A 19,118-nucleotide genomic window follows, 5' to 3' on the forward strand; every position below is an offset into this window, starting at 1 on the left:
GCTGGGGGTCCCCTGCCCAGGCCTGACACCTCTGCCGGAGGCCTCAGGCCTGGTCAAGGGGCCGATCCGGTGATTGGTGATCGGAGGGTGATGAGGGTCAACTCCTCTGGCCGAGGCATCAGGCCCGGGCTGGGGGCTGAGCCGGGGATTGGGGGGATATGATGGTCCCCTTGCCCAGGCCTGAAGCCTGGGTTAGAGGCGTCAGGCTTGGGCGGGGGGTGGAGCAAGCGATCAGAGGGAGATGGGGGTCCCCTGCCCAGGCATGATTCCTGGGCTAGAGGCCTCAGGCCTGGGTGGGGGCCAGAGCCAGTGATCGGGGGGAGATGGGGGTCCCCTGTCCAAGCCTGACACCTCTGGCGGAGGCGTCAGGCCTGGGCAAGGGGCTGATCAGGTGATCAGAGGGTGATGGGGGTCTACGCCTCTGGCTGAGGCATCAGGCCTGGGCAAGGGGCAGAGCCAGCAATCGGAGGGGTCTGGGGGTCCCCTGCCCAGGCCTGATGCCTGGGCCAGAGGCATCAGGCCTTGGCTGGGGGCAGAACCAGTGATGGGGAGAAATGAGGGTCCCCTGCCCAGGCCTGACGCCTCTGGCAAGGGGCCAATCCTGCGATTGGAGGGTGATGGGGGTCAATGCCTGAGGGCTCCCAGTATGTGAGAGGGGGCAGGCTGGGCTAAGGGACACTCCCCCACACACACCCAGTGCACGAATTTCGTGCACCGGGCCCCTAGTGTAATATAAATGTAATAGGGGAGGACATAAGAATAACATCAACAACGCACTCAAGAATAGATTGACCATGTTCTTGTACTTCTGTAGCAATAGGTGATCTTCATGAAATGACAGTGTTCCAAGGAGTGTCCCAAAGTAAATACATTTCTAGGTACAATCCCAATACAGAGACATATAGGGGTGGGCAAAAGTACATTTACAGTTGTGAGTATGCAAAAGCCGTTTATTCCTCTAATATTTTTTGCTCTGCTTGTTTATTTTGTTTCAATTGTTGATGGTATTTATTGCTACGTTATTGTTCATTTTTTAAATCTTCTTCTTAAAGACGACCCTTTAACATTTCTTGTAATATTGGTTTGGTGTTGGTGAACTCCTTTAGCTTTTTCTTGTCTGGGAAGTTCTTTATAAGTCCTTCAATTCTAAATAATAGTTTTGCTGGGTAGAGTAATCTTGGTTGCAGGTCCTTCCTTTTCATCACTTTGAATATTTCTTGCCACTCCCTCTGGCCTGCACAGTTTCTGTTGAAAATCAGCTGACAGTCTATGGGAGCTCTCTTGTAGGTAACTAACTGCTTTTCTCCTGCTGCTTTAAGATTCTCTCTTTGTCATTAATTTTTGGCATTTTAATTATGGTGAGTCTTGGTTTGGACCTCTTTGGGTTCATCTTGTTTGGGACTCTCTATGCTTCCTGGACTTGTATATCTATTTCCTGCACCAGTTTAGGGAAGTTTTCTGTCATTATTTTTTCAAATAGGTTTTTAATTTCTTTCTCTCTTTTCCACTGGAACCCCCATGATGTGAATGATGGCATGCTTGAAGTTGTCCTAGAGGCTCCTTACACTTATCTTCACTTTTCTGGATTCCTTTTTTCTTTTGCTGTTATAATTGGATGTTTTTTGCTTCATCTTCCAAATCTCTGATTTGATTATCTGCTTCATCTACTCCACTGTTGATTCCCAGTAATCTACTCTTCAGTTCATATATTCTTCACTTCTGACTAGTTCTTTTTCAGGTTTTCTAGTTTTGTTTTGATGTTTCCTATCTCTCTGCTAAAGTTCTCACTGAGATCACTGAGCATCCTTATAACCAGTGTTTTGAACTTTGCATCTGGTAGTTTTCTTGTCTTCCTTTTGTTTAATACTTTTTCTGGAGTTTTGATCTGTTCTTTCATTTGGGACATGTTTCTTTGTATTCTCATTTTGGCTGTCTCTCTGTGTTTGTTTCTATGTATTAGTTACAGCTGCTGGGCTTTGTAGAGTGGCCTAATGTCGTAGGTGCTCTGTGGGGTCCAGTGGCAAAGCCTCCCTGATAACCACAGCTGGGCACTCCAGGTATGACCTTGTGAGGGCTGCATGCACTCTCCTGTTGTCATTGAGCCTTGATTGCTGTTGGCACCTAAATGGGAGGGATTTACCCCCAGGCCGATTAGCCTCAAGACTGGCTGCAACCGCTGACCACTGACCTCCGACTACAGTGGAGGGCTGGCTGTGCAGAGGCCCACCCCATAGAGCGGGACTTACATTTACAGGGCTCTGTTGCCCACTGATTCTTCCTCTTGAGTGTGTCACTTGTGGAGGAGGTGGGGTGATGCTTGCACATGGTCTGAAGCTGTCCACTGGGTGTGCTGTATCTGAGGCCTCCTAGGAAGTGCAATCCTAAGTTCAGCCACTGCCTGTGTTCTGTCTGGGGCCACCCAATACGAGCTACAAAGCAATCTGTAGATGGCTGCTACTTATACTGGGCTTGGAAGTATCCAGGTGAGGTCAAGCTGTGAACCAAGGCTAGCCTGGGGCCATCGAGCGAGATGCTGCTTGTTCAAGAGATTTGAAGAAAGTCTGCCTGTGTCTTTTAAATAGACACAAATTTATTTCATGATTGATGACAAATTCCACTAAGCATTTTCTGAGTTAGCGCCAGTTGAATAACATGCGCAACATATTCTGAGGACTGCAATGGTCAAGGTGGCCTCTCAGAGCTGGTAAGACTTGATGAAGGAGGAGGGCACTTTGATGTTTTAGGAACATGAATTACACAACAGCAGAGGAAGAAGCTGGAGATGGACTGCCCAGTACGGAAGGCACAGTGTAGAGAAAGCTCTGGGCTTGGAGTGTAAAGATCTCTATTCTGAGTTCTTGTTGCTGCTTACTGGCTATGTGGCCTTGAGATTACTATAGCTGCCTTTTCTTCTATGAAGGAGAGATAAGACTGATGTGCATATTGATACGATACTTCGAAGTGTTTGTAAAATGCTAAGAAAAACCAACTGATATCCTTTGAATGCAGTGGGTTCCAAATGTCTTCTGAATGGCAAAGAATAAATGATATTTACTAATGAGAAGAATGGAGTCTTTGTAATGTTAGCTCTTACATCTGCCAGTAAACTTGTTAATTCTTATGGAAAGAAAAGTAAGTACGTGAAGCCACCAAATCTCATGATCAGAAGGAAGACTTTTTGGATCAGTTGGAAACTCCTATGAGACTCTATGTCAGAGATGAATAAGTCATGAGCTCTTCATGCTGATGTTATGTCTAATGATGCTGCCTTATTTATTGAAAAAGGCAAACCACACGATTAACCATGCAGAAGAGCTTTAAAAAAGCTTCCTGAAGGATGGATGCTTCATTTGTTTAAACTATTTGCATCTTTATTTACAAATGAGTCTTTTTTTTTCCCTTAACTGGTAATTTGTTTTAAATTTGGTCATAAGATTGTTACATTGACTGTCTATGTTACACAATAATTGCAAAAATGTTGACAGTCCTCCAGCTGAGTAAGGGAAATATGATTCTTTTTTTAACTTTAATGTATGAATTGGTTGTAAGCTTGGTCTTTAACATCATGATTTAAGGTTGTATTTATTGGCACTTCTCCTTTATATCCAAAACTGTAGCACCTCTCTTTGCTTCTGAAATACCCTGTATCTCTGCTGCCTACCATAGACATAAGGGTTGGCCTCCTTACTCTGTATCTGATTAATTTTAAGAAACATTCCTTCCTGCTCATCTTTGAGCATTACCAATTTTGCATATACTTTTACTAGAGTGTTGATAACACTGTATCATAATGTGTAATTTACATACTTTTTAAAAACTGTCATCTCCTTAAGTATTTTTGCCTTTTATTTCTCCAGCGTTCAGTCCCATAGGGAGAGCACTTAATACCTAGAATAGATGAATAAATGAAGACTAACAGAGACTTATCTGTTAAATGATTTTGCTTGTGTAAGATGTCTGTCTTTTGTGTATTTTTTCCACTGAGTGGCTAACATTCCACAGCCCTATTTTTAATGTTGATCCACAATTGAAGTTATTTTAAAAAATGAAAGCAAGAACTGCATATTGAAATAAATATGACCTTTTTGCCTCCCAAATAGGCAGAATTTTTTAAATTGGTAATACCCATTGTCAATAAGAGTGTAAGGAAACAGGAATTCTTCTATTTTTCTGAAGGGAATATAAATTGGCAGACACTTCTTTGGGAGGCATTTACCAAGATATATTTTAAGGCCTTAATTATGTTTATATCCTCTCTCTTAGCAATTCAATGCCTAACAAATTATCCTAAATAATAAATTAGAAATTTTCAAAAGATTTTAACATAACATAGTTCATAAATCGGCAAAAAGGAAATAACCAAAATGCTTAAGCATAGGCGATTGGCTGTATAAGCTATAGTATGTATATTCATGCAATGGAGTGCCCTGCCTTTAAAAACTCATGCTATATTATCAAAGGGGGAAGGGACAGGTTTTAAAATAGAATGTACAATTGCTTACTCCAGTGTATATGTAAATGTATAGGAATCTCAACTCTAATTGAAAAATAAAAAAATATTATTTGAAAAAAAGTATAGGAAAAAGACTGAAAGGCTCTATCCCAAAATAGGAAACATGGTAGCTTCTTGCTGATAGAATTACCCAGCACTTTTGATTTTTACTTCATTCCCTATTTCTGTAATACAATGAGTATTACTTTCATAATTTAAAAAAAGTAAATGAAGGTTATATAAGGAAGCATATTTTGTTATTTTGTCCTTTGCTGATTATACACATCCCCTCAGTAAAGGAAAAAGGACCAACCTTGCCCTAGCCAGTTTGGCTCAGTGGATAGAACGTTGGCTTGCAGACTGAAGGGTTCTGGGTTTGATTCTGGTCAAGGGCATGTACCTTGGTTGCAGGTTCCCTGGCCCTGGTTGGGGTGCGTGCAGGAGGCAACCAATCAATGTGTCTCTCTCACATTGATGTTTCTCTGTCTCTCCCTCTCCCTTCCACTCTCTCTAAAAATCAATGAGAAAAATATCCTCAGGTGAGGCTTAACAAAAAAAAAAAAAAAAAGAAGAAAGAAAGAAAGAAAGAAAGAAAGAAAGAAAGAAAGAAAGAAAGAAAGAAAGAAAGGAAGAAAGAAAAGAAAGAGAGAGGGAGAGAGAGAGGGAGGGAGGGAGGGAGGGAGGAAGGAAGGAAGAAAGAAATGAAGGAAGGAAGGAAGGAAGAAAGAAAAAGAAGGAGGAGAACCAACTTTCAAATAGGAATTTTCACCTGGACCCAGTGCAGCAGACCTTTTTCCCTAAACTGTTCCACCCTGGTTCCCATGGTAGTCATAGGATACAGTGGAGCATTAGAAGTAGCACTGATTCGTTCATTCTGGAAATACATACTGAGACCCTACAGTGGCTTAGGAACTTGAGATATAAGGATAAGCATCAAATTCTTGAAGGCCAAATTGTATTTTTTAAACTAAGAATTTAAGTATCTAGTCCAAACCTCTCTCTTTGGAGTCAGAGAAACTGGGTCCCAAAGATTTGCCCAAGATTAAATGAATAATAAATAACATGTCTAAACCTGAATTCAGAAATTCACTTTCTAGTCCAGTACTTTTTCTGGTCACTTGAGCCTCTCATTTTGTAAAACTATCATCTATACAACTATAGATTCTCAAAGTAAAAAGAAATCTTCATGCTTGTATCTCCTACAATATCTTTAATGAGTAGCCTTGTTTTACTTTGCCTCATAGAATTTGTAGTTAAGGAAAACTTTACTAGTATATCCACGAATCTTTAACTATGTTAGTCATTGTTAAGCTATTTTGTCCTCAAATTATACATTTGCTTTATTTTAATCTTACAAATAAAAATAGAAAAAGCCAATTGACCCTCTCCCCCATCTATTAGTATATCAAATTGTTGCTTCTTACTTTTAGGGAGGGGCCTTTTAGCCAGTCAGTAATTTATCCTACTTAATGTATTTACATTATGTATGAAGATTATTATGTAGATTATATCAACTGCTGAAATACAGGTACAGTATGATAAGAGCACAGCACTATACTACCTGCAGTTGATCAGAGCAACAGTGTACTATGGTGGAGTGATTACCACACAGGGAGTTGAAGGGGTGATTAATCCAAATGTAGCTACTGATTTGCTTGGCGACCTCAGCCATTTCTCATTCCAAGCCTTCCATTTTCTCATCTGTAGAATAAAAGCATTGGCTTCATTCATCAAGGTCTCATTCCTCCCCAGGATTCTACTGTGCTCTCTGAACACTGCGACATGATCTTAGCTCTCAACGATACTGAACATTTGGACTGAACAATTAGACTAGATTTAAAGGTCAGTGCTCAGCCCAGTAGGGGAGTTGGCTCTGGAGACCTATGATTTGTTCAACCTCTGCTTGAATATTTTCTGTCATTCAATCTTACTTCCACAAAAGGCCTCTCATTCCATATGAAACAATTCTCATTGCAAGCTTTTCTGACATTGACTCTAGATGTATTTATTTCTCTCAGGCTTCTATGGGTTGCTTCTGGTTTTGCCCTATGGAATGGAATTGCTCTTTTACATGTGACATACCTCCAGATATTTGAAGACAATAATAATACCCCAGCCACAAGCCTCTTATTTTCCAGGTTAAAAATCTAGTTTCTTTAACAATTTCTCATATGACCAAATTGCTCCTCATTCCTGCTGCAGCCTGATTGTATGTTTGCACCTCAGTGACTTTGCCGTTCTTTGCTGGCGGTGGTACCCTTCCTCCCTTTCTCCATACACTGATTTACTCGTTCTTCAAGGCCCAAGTTAAAACTTTTCCTCTTCTAGACATATCCTGTCTTCTGTCCTCTGTGTTTTATAAAGGCTTTACTATGTCTTACATACTCTTTAATACAGTGATTTGTATACTGTATTTTAAGTTTTCTTTAACATATCCAGGTGTTCCGTGATTGCAGGGACCTTAACTGACTTGTTCAATTCCTGGAACATGATAGACATGCATGAGTGAGTAAGTGAATGAATGAATGAATGAATCTATCTTCTAACATATACTATGAGTTACAGTATAAAGTAGGTGCTCAGGAAGTGTTTATAGAAGAATTAATGAATACATGGATGAACAAATGAATACACTATTGCTTTGGTATATTTTATCCTTTGAATCCTCTTAAAATATTGAACCTAGAAAGAAACATAAAACTCCAGATGCCATTCAGCCAGTACAGGGTATGGAGGATTGGCTACTCACCTTTTTCTTGAAATTATCCTCTTTTAATTTCAGATTCACATTCCCATGAACGGAGAATAGAGAAGCTAAGTTAAGACCTCTTATTTTGTTTTACCTTCTGGCCTACTCTTAGCTCTCAAAGACATTCTTTTGTTTTTCACTTTTTTTCTTCCTCCGGTCTTTCATGCTTGTCTATGTCAACATGCTTGCCTCTTTTGTCCTTATTATGACTATTGTGCTTATGGTATGGTAACTTCATTTTCAAGGTCCATCTAACAATCATGAAATATCTTTCCTGAACATAAAAAAGTTAGTTACTGCCCAGCCAGTGTTGCCAAGGGGTTGAGTGCTGATCTATGAACCAGGAGGTCATGGTTGATTCCTGGTCAGAGCACATTCCTTGGGCTTCAGGTGTGATGCCCAGTAGTGTGCGCGCAGGAGGCAGCCAATCAGTGATTCTCTCTCATCATTGACATTTCTCTCTTTCCTTCTTCCTTCCTCTCTGAAATCAATAAAAACATATTAAAAAATAATTAATTTTTAAAAGTTAATTACCTGCAAGACTTCAGAAAAAATGATTATTTAGAAGCTCTCGGTTGCGTTTTAAAGTGATATAAGCTTTTATAAAAATAAAAGCTATAATTTAATGCAATCCTAGTATAGGTTTATGTGCAATTTGCTCAGAACTACTTAGAATGTTATTTCCTCCAATTATTAAAATACGAATGCCTTCCATAACTTCCACATCTTATCTAAGCAAATGCCTATAGATACAGGCACTGAATGGCTCATATACAGGTGAAACAAATACAGAGTATAGCTTTGAGTGTGGGAATAATGGAAAATGCAAAATGAAATGACACCAACTATTGCTGTAAGTGCTATGAGCTGTCTATCCTGTTTATTTGACTGGGAGAAGGGCATGAAAAAAAGACAGTAGGGCTAAGGGAAAACAAGCAAACTCTTCAGACTTTTTGTATATGCATAATATAAAGAATGGAAAAACAAAACCAGAAATACTTCAGAAGTATAAACAAGCACTTATTGCCTTACTTTATTGGAAAATTATATATTCTCTAGGTTAGGGTGACCTACTCTTAATCTCTCCTGATTGGACATGTTTTCTGAAATATATGTTCTTACTAGAGGCCCGGTGCATGAAATTTGTGCATGGGCGGGGGGGGGGTGTCCCTCAGCCCAGCCTGCACCCTCTCTAATCTGAGACCCCTTGGGGGATGTCCAACTGCTGGTTTAGGCCCGATCTGTGTAGGATCAAGCCTAAACCAGCAGTCAGGCATTTGTCTCACAATCTGAGACTGCTGGCTCCTAACCACTTGCCTGCCTGCCTATCTAATGCCCCCAACTGCTTCTGCCTGCCAGCCTGATCACCCGCTAACCACTCCCCTGCCTGCATGATGGCCCCCAACTGCTCTTCCCTGCTGGCCATCTTGTGACAATGTGGGGCGGCCATCTTGTGATGCGAGGGTGTGAAGGTCAATTTGCATATTACCTCTTTATTATATAGGGTAAGCCTTTTCCCATAGCTTGGGGTTGATGGCCTGCACCTGCAGCAGCAAGATAAGATGAATCCCACTGTCCTCCCTTGACCCCCTTGACTGACTCATGCCCACCCCTCTGTTTGACCAACAGGTGCAACCCACATCCTGACCCTACCTTGCATACTTTTACTCTATACATGAGAACCTAACCACCCCCTCAGGAATGATACCAACACACCCCCTCGGAGCTGACACCAACACACTAGTCTCAGCCCACTGTGAGAGAATGCAATAACATTTCTTAAATTCTCACCGTGTTTCTCGGCCTGTCTCCTGTCGGTGCCAACCTAACACTCTACAATCCAGTTTCCAGAGAATAATTAAATGAAAAAAATAGCAACTAGGAAGAGAAAAGTACAATGCGCCATATTCTAGCAATGATATGGCCTTCAACTTAAAATCTAAATTTAGAAAATTACTCCACTACTTACAAAATAGAAATGGTCAACAGAATCCCCATAAATATGTTAAAGTAAATGAGAGATCAGCAGAAATCAATATTTCAATGAACAGCAACTTCTTTTAAATATTAAACTCTATATACTTCTGAGAAGATGATCTGTTCATGTTTTTATCCTGGATGAGAAAAATATAGCAGGGGAATTTGTATGTCCACTTTGTGGGTCTGACCCTTCCAAAAGTCAGGCTGGGGAAGAACAGTTCACTATAAACTAGAAAATCTGTTCATTAGTAATTGAGAGTCCACTGTTCTCTTTGCCTTCTCATAACCCTTATTAATTAGCTGTAGGAAAAGCTCTGGATTCGAAGCCAGATGATTTACCTGGGTGAATTCCAGGGTTTGTCATAAAGTCCTAATAAGATAAGGCATGGCAAAGCCTGTCATAGAATCTTAAAATGCTGCTCAGTACTTTTAAATGGTATTAACATCAATACTGCAATGATTAACGTTGTGAAATGCATAACTGAATTCATGGGATTCCAAATTTATTGATTGTTAGACGTGATTGGAAACTAGTCTAATGCATGTGTCACCTTAAAATTTCTACAACTATGATTCACACATAACTGACCATTTAATGAAATTTTAAAGCCAATTGGCAGTTTGAACCTCTTCAGTCGATGAAGAAACAACTTGCTTGGTATATACGTGGGGAAACCAATGTTCCAAGAAGACATTCTTGCTAATGTTAGTGGGAAACTTGTAATTACAAAACAAGGGTGGAATTGACATTTAAGTCATTAATTTTTGCTTAGTAAATTTGGGGGAAGATCAGAAATGTTTGGAATTTGTTAATATTATCCAAAAGAATCACCCAAAAATTCCACTGCAAAAATCTGTTGTTGTTTTAGTGTGTGTGTGTGTGTGTGTGTGTGTGTGTGTGTGTGGTGTGTATTTAACTGCTGGGAAGTTTAATAATAGAAGCTATAACTCCTGAACCCACTTGGCTTGTTATTGATAGATCTGGTCTATTACCTTTGAAATGTGTGATTGCAATAGATACATTTTTACATTAGGTCACTAGTTTACCATGTTTGGCCTTGCTTGTTCAATTCGTAAGTGGCTTTCTTCTGATATTGCTCTCTGTGTTTCCTCTGTTCCACATTACTTGACTTCTCTTTCTCTGAGACTGAAATATAAGTTTATATACTTTGCTCCTCATCAACAGTAATAATTTTAAAATGTATACATACGGCATATATATGTGAAGTTTGTATTGAACATTCAATGGGAATTTCCTGATTGTAACTCTTCAAATTTACATTTCAACTGATTGAATACACTGTTCATGAAAAATAGTTATTTTCTTGCCTTTTTTAAAAAAAAGAAACACTAAGCAATGTTTATTGTGCAATTCCAACAGTTATTTGTGGAATCTTTGTTTAGAGTTATTTTTATAGCCAGCCATTTCAACTGCCTAGTTTTAAACTCTAAAAGCACAGATGATTCATGTTGTAATTTTAAAAATATTTTAAGACTACTCATAATTCATATATCATTTCTTTCATGAAACAATCAAAATAACTTTATTACCTAGAAGAAAATTACTGAAACAGCATCTTTCCAATGTATCTACATATAACCTCAGTAAAACTTCAAACAAAAAATAGCAGATGAGGAAATAGGATTTCTCAATCGCTGGGAGTGTTTGAATTTTTTGTTGTTAATCCTCACGAGAGGATATATATATATATTTTTTTTCATTTATTTTTAGAGAGAATGGAGTGAAGGGGAAAGAGAGAGAGAAACCTTGATGTAAAGGAGATGCACTGATTGGTTGCCTCCCGCATGTGTCCCAACCAGGGCCTGGATCAAACCTGCAACCCCGGTATGTGCCCTTGATCAGGAATTGAACCCATGACCCTTTGGTATGGGGACCTACACTAACCACTGAGAACACTGGCCAGGGCAAGTGTTTGAACTTTAAGATGGGAAATGGACTGGTGTTTTTTTGTTATTTTTTACATTTCCTATGAATTTAGAGCTTACATGTGGCATCTGGACTCAGATCTCTGGGGAGGCTTTACATGGCTTCCACCTCAATTTGTTTCATTTTCATTTGCTTCTTTTCCAATTGCTTTTGCTCACACCTCACTCAAGACAGCTTCCTCTAGCCTGAGCAGTTTCTCATCTATGATTTGCTTTTCTCTGCTCTTTTCTTCTCCTCACACTGAGACTGTGCCACTTCTGGGCTTTGCACTTGCTTCAGCTTCTAGATGATCTCTTGGACTTTAGCTCTGTTCTTACCTGATTTTTGTTTGCCTCCCCTGTTGAGTCAGAAGTCTTGGGCTTTGTCACTGGAATACATCACCATGTTCATCGGAGGTAGCAAAGCCCCCATATCCTTTGGGTAAATATCGCCTGAGCCAGGCACATGAAATGCAAACAGCAACCCTCTTTGTGTCAGGTAGTTTTAAAGGGTGACCTTCCTCTTGCATAATTTCTGGACCCAAGAACCGATTGAAAAATGAATGGATTCAATCTTGTCAGCATACTGTGTTAGCAAGTGAACCTTTGTGTCTGGAATTCCCTGTGACTTCTCCAACCTGACAGCATGGCCAAGGAGTCTGGCAGTCCATACTTTGCTCCAGACGTAGGTTTGTCACAATACCCACTCCTGCATCTCGTTCTGCAGTCTCACCAAGGCTTTCTGAGTGCCAACAGCAAACACTTAGTAGGTATCCAGGGCCTCATCATTCATGGTCACTTTTGTTTGCACTTGATCACTCACGGGTGTCACCATCTGGGCCAGGACATTCAGTAAGTCCTGTCTCCTGAGGAGCCTGAGCTGACAGGAATCCCTTCACAGCACACTTGACCAGAAGGCCCCAGGGTTCAACTTTCTCGTTCCCCTGGTTCAGCTTTCCTGTGCTTGATGCTTCTACTAAGGCTAAGCTCCTCTCTGAAAGCTCTGTCTGAGTGTCAAACCAGGCCCGAGCAAGGGGACTGCTTTTATTCTTCCCAATGAAGCAGACCAGTCACCATCAAAATCCTATATAATAAAAGCGAAATATGCTAAGTGTCCCACCGATAGGTCGACCAATAGGTCAACCGTTCGGTTGACTGCTTGACCAGTCGCTATGACATGCACTGACCACCAGGGGGCAGATGCTTTGACCGGTAGGTTAGCTTGCTGCTGGGGTCCAGCTGATGGGGACTGGGCAAGAGGGCCAGACATGCCCTGGAACCCTCCCCTGGTCCCTCCCCAGCCAGCCAATCGATTGGGACTGGGCAAGATGGCCCCCATTGGCCCCAATTGCTGGCCAGTCTGAGGGACCTACCCGTGCATGCATTCGTGCACCGGACCTCTAGTTTCTAGATAATATTTTCCCAACTGTTCTGGAGGTGTGCAGGAGCATCAACAATTGTTATTGGGTCTTTATTTTTCTAGAAGTCTCTATTTGTCTTCATAACCTTCAAATTCTTCATTGTCGGATGACTCACTCTCAGTATCTCCCTCCTGGGTATCTGCATCTTCAAAATCTCTTTGGTTTTCATCCGACCTTCCCAACTCCACAGCTGCTCTGTCTTCATCATCTTCAGTGGCCATCACCCATTGAGGAGCTTCAGTAAGAGCATCTGCTGTGATGTCCTCATGTTCAGCAAAGTCACTATCATTCTCAGCTAGGTGTTCTTTAGCCTCGACACCTCAAACTTGGCTTCAGAGAAACACCCTCCCCTCACCCCGAATACCAAAAGGATGAAGCAGCGTGGAAGATCTTGCTGCACCTGTAGCCAGGGCTAGAAACCGGCCAGTGCTCCTGCGGCCACCACCTCTGCCCCTCTTGACTCTCAGCTGCACCCTGTGTGGTCACCACAGTCTTACTGCCCTCAGATAAGCTGTGCCAGGCAGCTCAATCAGCCACACCATACTTCACGTAGCTTCTACCATCCTTTCAGGTCTAGTTTGCTAAAGTAAACTTCTTTGATGCACAAAAATAGGAAGTACTGAAAATGCATAAATGAAATTAATCTTTGATTTAAAATCTCTAGTTTTAGAGAGTCGTGGGCTATTAGGAACCGTGATGATATGGTGGGAAGAGTTCCCACCTCACAGTATTCTCACAGCATGTAAGTGCTTGGAATAATATCGTGTCTGACATGTGCTCAATAAATGTTTGCTATTTTCTTCTGATTATTAATTTAAATAAACCCAGGGGTATTCAGTGAGGAAATGTTTTGTCTGCCTACCTGCAGAAATTCTTTATGGAAATTTATTTTCCCCTTTATTTTTTTATATCTTATTCTCCTTGCTCTCTCCTCCTTTGTTTACTTGTTTTCACTGTTGAAAAAGTAAAGCTGTGGTTTGGTAACCCCAAAACAGCAATTCAATTCAACCTAGCCGCTTAGCAGCCTGGGAGACAAAATAGTGTGCTGGGCTTTTGCTAATACTGTTTTCCTCTTGTCTCTAACCATGCAAATTCTATTCTTCAGGTTCCAACTCTTGTTCTTTTCCTAGATCAATCCAGAGCACATTAAGGTCTGTTAAACTAATCCAATGCCTACTATCTACAGCAGTGATGGCGAACCTATGACACGTGTGTCAGAGGTGACACGCGAACTCATTTTTTTGGTTGATTTTTCTTTGTTAAATGGCATTTAAATATATGAAACAAATATCAAAAATATAAATCTTTGTTTTACTATGGTTGCAAATATCAAAAAATTTCTATATGTGACACAGCACCAGAGTTAAGTTAGGGTTTTTTAAAATGCTGACACGCCGAGCTCAAAAGGTTTGCCATCACTGATCTATAGCATACATTTATTGTTTCCTATGCACCTGTTTTATGTGTTTTCTCTAAGGCAATGATTGAGGTTCCTCAATGCCTTAGACCTCACTCAGGCAATCACCCCATCTCCTTTCCCCACCCCCATCAAGTATCTACCATAGGGTTATATACATAATAGATTCTCCTTAGAAAATATTCGGTAAGTAGAATCACCTTACCTCACTCAAATGGTTGTTTTGATATCATGTAGTTATAACCTAATTATACCAGAAAAAAAATATTCTCTTTTTTAATAATGTATTCCACCATCCAGATTATGCTCTTGTCAGAAAGTTTCTCTTAGAAATTATCCCAATTCATCACTTTTGCAGTTAATGTTAGCAACTAGATAAAATGAAAGGAGGAAATGTGATAATTATCATGGCTAGTTATTTTGATTTTTAAAAACAGTTATTTCATAAATATTTAAACATTTTTTAAAAATATTTTTATTTATTGCAGAGAGAAGAGAGAGAGAGAGAGGAGAGGGAGAGAGAGAGAGAGAGAGAGAGAGAGAGAGAGAGAGAGAGAAATATCAGTGATGAGAGAGAATCATTGATTGGCTGCCTGCTGCATACCCCACACTGGGGATCGAGCCTGAAACCTGGGCATGTACCCTGACTGGGAATCGAATCGTGATCTCCTGGTTCATAGGTCGATGTTCAACCACTGCACCATGCTGGCTGGGTTTCATAGAGATTTTTATTAGAATTTATATTGTTTGTTCAAGGAATTTTAAGACTTTGGAGTCTGTGATTGAAGAAGTATGTTCCCAGGTAAATCCTAGGTATTTGAAAGTTGAGAATTGTTGTTTTGATTCTTAATATGTTCGAAAGTGAATTTATGTTTTGCATTTCTTGTTAAACTTTGCATTATATGGTTTTTAAGTTATTTGGCGAGGTTATTGCTTGGCTCAATAAGACAGCTTTTTCTGAAAGCTGGAAACTTCTGTGTGTGTGTGTGTGTGTGTGTGTGTGTGTATACACAGACACACAATTTTATCTTGTCATAGCCTATAGTCCTCTAGTCCTAAACTTTAGCAAAACCCATCTTACATTATACTGTTAAAAGCAAGTTTGTCTATATCTAACACCCTCCACTTCCATCAGACTATAGTTTCTCAAGCCAATATAGGTGTCTATGTTATATAATGGGTGAGGTACAGAGTAAATGTTTATTGTTTTAAACATCAAATATATTTTTATTGCTCTTTAATACATATGAAATATTGTGTATATTAAATATATATTTTTACCATGGGAAAAACATCTAAGCATATATTTACTTACATTTCTTTGGTATCTTTTACCCTTCTGGGTACAAAGTAGGAGATGAATGTGAGTAAACCAGGCTGTATTCAATAAGAATTCAGTTTTTGTTAATGATTTAAAGTGAGAAGTAGGCAAATATTTAATTTATATGTTAAAGCAAAACAGGAAAAAAAATAAAGCCTTCACCTGGTCTTATTTCTGGAAGAGTAGCTCAGCAAGGCTGGACAAGTCTTTTTTTCAAACTGGTTTCTGTAGCTGAGTGAGCTTATGTATCAACCCAGAGTCTTTCACAACCAGCTGAGCTATTGTCTCCTGATGTCTTCTTATTTCTGGCCAGAACATGAAGTTGGCAAAATTATCCAAAACATTGCATCCTAAGCCGCTCTAGATATAGCCAAGAATTTTGATTTTCAAAACAGAAATGTGCAACTGGTTAATCTACTAAGTGGAAAATTCATCATTTTTCAGCAAATGATTTATTTTTCTCTGATTATAAGCATGTTTAGATGGATAATGTTTTGGATGCATAAATCATTATAAAGCAAACCCCCGTGTCCGTTTTATTTATAAGAACATCCAACTGACAGATATCACTTTTCCTCCAATACTGTCTAAGAATAAGAAGCTAGTAAAATTTGCTCAACTATGTACAAACATCAATGAAAAGACATCAATCTGAGATTGAGAATTCAAGCTCAGATAAAGTTTCGGAGCATGTTGTACTCTAGGCTTCTGTATATTCTTACACAGTTGAGCCAGTGTGGTCACCATCAGACCAGCTAAGTCACATGAACACCAAGAGGTGTTCTGCTTGCCCTCCACCTTCTCTGTGTCCAGGTCCTGTCTTATTGCCGTATTCAATTCATGCAAACTCTCTCCAAGGAACTTTAGGTACCTCTCATACTTAAAGGGGGGAAATAAACTAATATTTATTGAGCTCCTACTATGTGCTTACTACTTTAGAAATATTATCTCACCCAATTCTTACAATTCCTGAGGTGGATTTTATAACCCTCAGTTGACATATGGGAAGATTTATACTAAAAACAAAGCACATAGATAATAATTGAGAGAACTAATACTTAACACCAAGGTTTCTATGTTCAAATCTTGTATACTTATCACTATTTCAGGATCTAGTACCACATAGTGAGAGGTCAGTGAATCTTGGCTGAATGAATGGATTCCATGGACCAGTTGAATCTTTTAAAACCAACCTTCTTTCCTTCTTTCTTTCCTCCCTTCCTTCTTTCCTCCTGTCCTTCCTCCCTCCCTTCCTTCCATTTCTCCCTCCTTCCTTTTCTCCTTCCTTTATTTCCTCCTTCTTGCCTTCCTTTCTTTTCCCATGGTAAATATTTATTGGAATGAATTTAGGGAACTACCTCACCTATGTGCTATGGCCTTTGGGGCTAGGTTCAGGATCTGAAGGAGGGGCCAACACACAAATGAAATGCTATGTAAGAAATATGAATGTAGAAGGCACACACTTCTTCTGGCCTGGTCTGCTTTTTATTTACTTGAATACACATTTTCCCTTTAGCAATGCATACAGGAAGATCAAAGGTAAAGTTTGGTATACAATGTAAAGATTATCAGGTCGGGAAATCGCCTTGAGCCATTGCAGTCACAGCTGATTCATCCCTGCTGAATATCAAAGTCCATTCGCCTTCCAATGTTAACTGTTGTTTGCTTCAGCCTCCAGCACCTATGAATGAAAACATGCTCAAAGTCACTAATTATCTGAGAGATGTAAATCAAAATGACAATGCAGTACCATCTCATACCTGTCAGAATGGCTATCATCAACAAATCCACAAACGACAAGTGCTGGAGAGGATGTGGAGAAAAAGGAACCCTCATGCACTGCTGGTGGGAATGCAGACTGGTGCAGCCACTGTGGGGAACAGTATGGAGTTTCCTCAAAAAACTAAAAATGGAACTCCCATTTTACCTAGTCGTCTCACTTCTAGGAATATATCCCAAGAAACTAGAAACACCAATCAGAAAGGATATATGCATCCCTTTGTTCATAGCAGCACAATTTACCATAGCTAAGATTTGGTAACAGCCTAAGTGTCCATCAGCAGATGAGTGGATTAAAAAACTGTGGTACATCTACACAATGGAATACTATGCTGCTGTAAAAAAGAAGGAATTCTTACCTTTTGCAACAGCATGGATGGAACTGGAGAGCATTATGCTAAGTGAAATAAGCCAGTCAGAGAAAGATAAATATCCATGATTTCACTCATTTATGGAATATAATGAACAACATAAACTGATGAACAAAAACAGATCCAGAGACAGAGAAGCATCAATCAGACCTGCCAAACCTCAGAGGGTAGGTAGGGAGTGTGGGGGTAAGGCGGAGAGATAAACCAAAGGACTTGTATGCATGCATATAAGCCTAACCAATGGACACAGACAACAGGGGGGTGAGGGTGGCAATGGGGGGATAAGGACACATATGTAATACCTTAATCAATAAAGAAATTTTTTAAAAAAAGAAATCACCTCCAAAATGTCCTAGACACAAAGTCCTCCAGCCCTTGTTTGCCTTTTTCTGGGAAAGGGAGATCGTTAATTTGTGAGATAGTCTGTTTTTCAATTCTGTGGCCCATATTATTAGAAAAGCTTTCCTTATACTGAGATGAAATGTGCTTCTGGGTGGAAGGACATTATGGTATTATGTGAAAAGCACAGGTCTGGGATTAGAAAACTGGAATTTGGATCCCAGTGTGCTCCCTTTAGGCAAGCCCCAACCTTTCTGAACCTCTTTCCTCACCTATAAAATAGCAATTGGTTGTGCCTCCATGGCCTAACTCAGGGTCATAATGAGAACCAAATTATAATGTACTAGAGGCCCGGTGCACAAAAATTTGAACACTCGGGGGGGGGGAGGGGGGGGTCCCTCAGCCCGGCCTGTGCCCTCTCGCAGTCTGGGACCCCTCAGGAGATGACCTGCTGGCTTAGGCCTGCTCCCGGGTGGCAGAGGGCAGGCCCAATCCCTAGGTGCAGCCACTGATCGGGCTCAGAGCAGGGCCGATTGGGGAGTTGGGGCGCCGCCCCTGTCATGCACAGAGCAGGGCAGATCGGGAGGTTGCGATGCCACCCTCAGTCACGCTTAGGGTAGGGCCGATTGGGGGGTTGGGACACCGCCCCCTGTCACACTCAAGGCAGGGTCGATGGGGAGGTTGTGGCGCCACCCCCTGTCACGCACAGAGCAGGGCCGATCAGGGGGTTGGGGCGCTGCCCCCTGTCACTCACAGAGCAGGGCCCATCAGGGGGGTTGGGGCTCCGTACCCTGTCACGCACAGAGCAGGGTCAATCAGGGTGTTGGGGAGCTCTCCCCTGTCATGCACAGAGCAGGGCCCATCAGGGGGTTGGGGAGCTCCCCCCTGTCACTCACAGAGTAGGGCCAATAGGGGAGTTGGGGCACCATCTCCTGTCACACACAGAGCATGGCGGATCAGGGGGTTGGGGCGCCGCCCTCTATCACCCACAGAGCAGGGCCGATCAGGGGGTTGGGGTGCTGCCACTGTCACACTCAGGGCAGGGCCGATGGGGAGGTTATGGCTCTACCCCGCCACACACAGAGCAGGGCCCATGGAGGGTGGAGGGGTTGGGGTGCTGCACCCTGTCACACACAGAGCCGCAGGGCGATCAGGGGGTTGGGGAGCTCCCCCCTATCAGGCATAGAGCAGGGCTGATCAGGGGGTTTGGGCGCTGCCCCCTGTCACGCTGATCCCGGTGCCAGGAGGCCCCTCAGCTCCGCTGATCCCGGTGCTGGGAGGCCTCGCGGCTCCGCTGATCCCGGTGCTGGGAGGCATATTACC

At 41.3% G+C, this 19,118-nt stretch overlaps 1 pseudogene; it reads right to left on the reverse strand.

The window, feature by feature from the left end:
• Positions 1-11,262: 11,262 nt before the first annotated feature.
• On the reverse strand, positions 11,263-13,110 carry LOC132241733 (PAT complex subunit CCDC47-like; annotated as a pseudogene).
• Positions 13,111-19,118: the final 6,008 nt, after the last annotated feature.

The sequence above is a fragment of the Myotis daubentonii genome, chromosome 9 (genome assembly GCF_963259705.1).
Source record: "Myotis daubentonii chromosome 9, mMyoDau2.1, whole genome shotgun sequence".
Taxonomy (NCBI): domain Eukaryota; kingdom Metazoa; phylum Chordata; class Mammalia; order Chiroptera; family Vespertilionidae; genus Myotis; species Myotis daubentonii.